General features: G+C 37.9%; 1 protein-coding gene across 1 annotated transcript in view; it reads left to right on the forward strand.

Annotated features, from left to right (window-relative positions):
* The first annotated feature begins 231 nt into the window (after positions 1 to 231).
* LOC122250822 (uncharacterized) overlaps positions 232 to 5000 on the forward strand; it is a 38814-nt gene continuing 34045 nt past the window's right edge. The window contains exon 1 of the mRNA XM_086542934.1: positions 232 to 907. The gene's annotated coding sequence lies outside the window, so the exon portion shown is untranslated. The remainder of the gene's footprint in view (positions 908 to 5000) is intronic.

The raw sequence follows: 5000 nt of genomic DNA on the forward strand, positions 1-5000 counted from the left end.
GCAAGTCTACAAAAAATCTGAGTGAAGGAGGGGAAAAATGAATTAACTGTTCACTCTTAAATCAAAGACTGAAGATAACATCAGCTGTCTCCATCATTGAGAACTTCCCGAAAGACCTTACTCTTCATACCTTCAAACAAGAGATGGTTTTATAGAGTTCTTTGACAGAAAGCTGGGGATTTCATTGGGGGATTTCCCTGGTGGGAGGGAGTCAGCCCCCCATGTGGGGTTTGGGCATACAAGGCCGTGGACAGCCCCATGACCGGATATGACAGTCCCTTTTCAACGCTCTGTCAAAGCGGCCATCCAGAGTGGTTTCAGACTTTACTCAGTGCAGACATCTTGTTGTGATGAGCTTAAGGAAAGAGAATTATGGTGACTATGAGAGAAATGGTCTTGTTTGAGTAGTGTTCAGTGATATATATACATATATATTTTTTGTTGCGTATGACCTTGGGAAATTCGCTCAAGAAGTTCTCTCTTGTGCAAGTGATGGGTGCGTTGTAGCGAGAACACTGTATCTCTATGTTTTTTATCCATGGCTTAAACATGACTGAAACTGTAGTGAGATGAAATTAGTTAGAAATTCTTGATAATTTCGTGTTTAGCAAAAATATGCAATATTGTGTGAATGGTTTTCCTATAATGAATGCACGGTAAGAGCTAGAACGCAGTGTACCACGTGACCTCGAGAGACCAATCAGCGGCCTTGTTGCGTACCACGTGACCACATTCGACCAATCAGCGACCTTGTTGTGGTCCTGTTCTGGGAATAGACTTTAGTCATCCAGACCAAAATACGGGAGGAAGTTACTATTATTTTCTCTCAAGATTTCTATTGGTCTCGGCGTTGACTGCCCATCATGAGTGTGTAGGCAAGTGTGACATAAGCCTACGGTCAAAGGAGGTGAGTGAAAAAGGATGACGGACAGGGAGAGAGACATAGTGGAGATAAAAGTGGGAGGGAAGGCGTGGAGGCGAAGAGGACACAAGACGGCGGACACAAGAGACACATTTAGCTCTATTCTGCTTGCACACACCTTCGCCCTCCTCTCGGGTGCTGCTGCGGGATGCTTTTCTTCTTTTCTCTCTAATTCTCGGCGTCACAATTACAAGTTATTATTATCTACAGACCTTATTTGTGTTTTATTTTGTTTATTTTTTTGATGGGGAGACTAACCTAGGCCTATATATCCTTGAAGTGTGAAGTAACTTCCCTGTTTTACTCCTTAATTAGTGCCATCTTCGGAGAGTGTAGTAAAGGAGTTGATGTTTTCTTGTTTGCCTATATAGCAAGGTGTGACACTTATTTTGTGATTGGAGTTTATTTGTTTTGCAATTTAATCAATTGCTTGTAGATGCACTTGTTCATTCTGATATTTGTTGTTAATGAATAGTGGACTTTATTAACTCTTTATATCTGAACCCTTGAAATGTGTCATTTCTTCACATCTACCTACATTGAAAACAAGTTTTTTTTAGAGGCAGGTGTGAAACATCCCATCAAGGCATTAAAGAATTGGAAGGAGAAGCAAAATCTGACTGTTGTTTCTCACTCTACTGACCATATATTGTGTACTGAATATAAAGGGTTAAATGATGATGCTTCTGTGATTGTGATTTATTATATGACTTGATAAGGAATATTTCAATGTAACATAAGTAACTGAGGCCTCAGGTCGGATACTATTGGATTTTTTTTTCTTTTAGATACAAGATGACCGTGGTTTCCAAGATGAACAATTCAGGAAATAGAGAGACGAATTAGATTGAAGATACTTTTCATATGTGACTCAGTGAATAGTAATAAATATATAAAAGGTATTTGATATATAAGTGTAATACCTACTTGAACTATTCAGACACACATCTGACAGTGATGAACAGTAAACTGATGCAAGTGATCCAATTTTGATTTTAACTAATGTCAGATGACAAAAGCATCACCTGGGCATTTAATATCTCTGCAGACAACAAAGAATTAACACCAGTCTTAGACCTGCAAGCCAATCATGAATAAAGATAATATCATGTTATTAATTTTATTTTCGTTTCATGCCAAATGATAAAAGTCACAGTGGGCGCTTCTCATATTAATATTAACTAGGCAAAGTGATGTGCACATACATTGATGAATCACTTACTGTGTACATGATATGCCATACTTGAACAAAAAACAGATACCAGTATTTAACATCTTTTTATTCTTATATGTTGTAAATCAGGCAGAAATATGCACATAAGATATGATTCTTTGGCTCCATTCACTTGCATTAATAGAATCTTAGTTGTTTTGTTGGATAGGGAGAATACAGAAACAAATGGTTTGTTACTGAATTAGTTGTATTCCTTCATTGAAATCACATCCCATTCCAAAAAAAGTTATGTGTCTTTTTTGTAAAAACTGTGATTGTCTTAATGAAAAGATTACCAATAATGAACTCCTTTATTCATGCAATATACAGAGGAATATTAATGATGCATGGCAATAGTCATCAGTCATGCATTTTTCTTTTCATTTGCCTTGCCTATAGAAAAGGAAAATGCTTGAATATTTAAAGAATAAGGTAAATTTTCCGAATAATGCAGCATTACTAAATGGATTCCCCTCAACCTCTACTATTCATATATAGTGGAGATAATGCGCGACTCCACCCCTGAACCCCACAATCTAGGTCCCGATAGTAGGGGAGGGCATGAAGTAGGTTAGGGAAATTGCGGGGTAAAATATGAATTCTGTGCATATTTCGTATGCAAAATCTTAACCCAATTACCTACCTAACTTTGCCTAGTTTTGAAGGTAGCCCTAACCAAGGTGAGGCTTCATCCCCTTTGGACCCCCCTTTTTTAAGGCACTTCGTGCTACCATGTGCTACTTCAGGGCATATTTTGTATGCAAAATGTTAATCCAAATACCCACCTCACTTTGCCTAGTTTTGAAGTCAGCCTCTGCCAAGAGGGGGCTTCACCCCCCTGTGGACCTCCCCTATTCAGGGCACTTCGTGATACTTATGATACGTAATTAGTTCTGTAGATGAAAATGTTGCGACCACAAATAACCCTCACACTGCGCCATGATGACAACAACTGAGACTTCATATCATATATTCCTCAGGATAGGAAACTAGGACTGATAAATAGGGGGGGCTGGGGGGGCAAAGCCCCCTTTTGGCTAGGGCTAACTTCAAAAGTAGGCAAAGTTAGGTAGGTAATTGGGTTAAGATTTTGCATACAAAACATGCCCTGAAGTATCACGAGGTAGCACAAAGTGCCTTAAAAAAGGGGAAACCAGATTGTAGGGTCCAGGGGTAGAATCGCGCAGTATATCTACTATATTAATAGTAGAGGATGAGAGGAATCTATCAACACCACTTTTGTGGTATTTAGTAATGCAGCGGTATTCAGAACATTTACCAAGAATAACATTAGTTAACCCATTTACGCCGGGGCGGAATTTCGCCTACTCCCGATCGTGCCGGGAAGATTTCAAGCGCGCAACCGACCGTCCCGGGGTGTTTTCCCGCTGCGCGCGGTCGCGCTGACGCTCACAGAGCGTTTTTCACCCACCCTATCCTTATGGTTTGCGTGATTGCGTCTAAAGTGTAGACATGTGCAGAAAGTAGTGCTGTGTTCAGAGGAGGTATATCAGTCGAAAAAGATGTTACAGCACTGTTTTTTTAGTGTTATTCTATTGAACTTTTTCCATATTCTTTACTCCTATGTTGTAATACCAATGGGAAACGGAAGCATTCTTCTAGTGAGGTAACAAACATAGTTTTTTTTTTTTTCATTTTTTTTTTTTCTTCCTAAAAGAAAAGAAAGAGAATATGAACAACCATACATGTGCATACAAGTGAATGCAAGTAACAGCAATGTTTTTTCAAGTGTCATTTTCTTTTAGTGGGGCAACAAAAAGATGTTATATAATTTTATTTTTATTTTTTATTTTTTATTCCTTGGCCAATTACAATTGATTTTACGATAGTCTTTCGACTCAGATCATCATTTCAACAAATCAGAAACAGAAATCACCATGCCGTAATCAAGATTACGTATGTACCTGTGGCGTCATTCATATTACGTTATATCTCATTTTCTACTATTTAGAAGGATAAACTAAAGTAGCTAAGACAAATCAAGTATGAAAATCGAATTGTACTACGAATAATCTATCATTCTAATGCGGACGTTTCAGCACGTCGCTACTGGCCTCCCGGCGCGTGGGCCGAAAATGTAGCCCATGCCGGGACGTCACCCGGGTCCGGGGCTTTTTTTCGACCACGTGTCAGCACGTCAACCGGCGCGAATGGGTTAATTGAATGCCATGTGATACAGCCCTTAGATATTTTTTTTCCTGAGGCACTTCAATATTGGCCTTCTCAGTTATCCAATGTTTTCCCACATTTTGTTTAGAATCAAAATAAAGTATTCAAACTCATGGAGAAAGTATCTATTAGTAAGCTTTAATCTCATAATTCCATTTATATACTATTCTACATAAATAATGGAATATCATGTAAATTTATGCATAGATTACATAAACAATTGCTGTTTATCTTCCAGCAAGTTTCATGTAGTAATGTTGGTGCATTGTCAGGAGATTAATTAATTGTAGTATAAATTTACTATATGCTGTAGACCTGATAGTATGCAAGCTAAATATGAAAGAGATGCAATCTCCTCTGGAATAAATGTTAGTGGGTTCTTGTCAATATAAATTAAACATTGCAGAAAAGAATTTTGATCTCCATTGTTGGTATTTTATTCCAATCTGACCAAGTTATTAATTAATTTATATTGTTAACAAGATGTTGGAAATGAGCAAGTTTGAGCATTTATGATTTCTTGTAAACAGCTTCTGTATACTGGAACTAGCGGAGGTATTAGAGAATTCATTGTACAATTATCTGCTTTGAAGCTAAGTAAGGACACTGTGGCACATGACGTTGCTAATAAAATAAATTATTGTTAAAAGAGATTTATAGGAATTCGGAATTAGT

Source organism: Penaeus japonicus, unplaced genomic scaffold (genome assembly GCF_977035675.1).
Source record: "Penaeus japonicus unplaced genomic scaffold, GWHDUDI00000001_assembly GWHDUDI00000013, whole genome shotgun sequence".
NCBI lineage: Eukaryota > Metazoa > Arthropoda > Malacostraca > Decapoda > Penaeidae > Penaeus > Penaeus japonicus.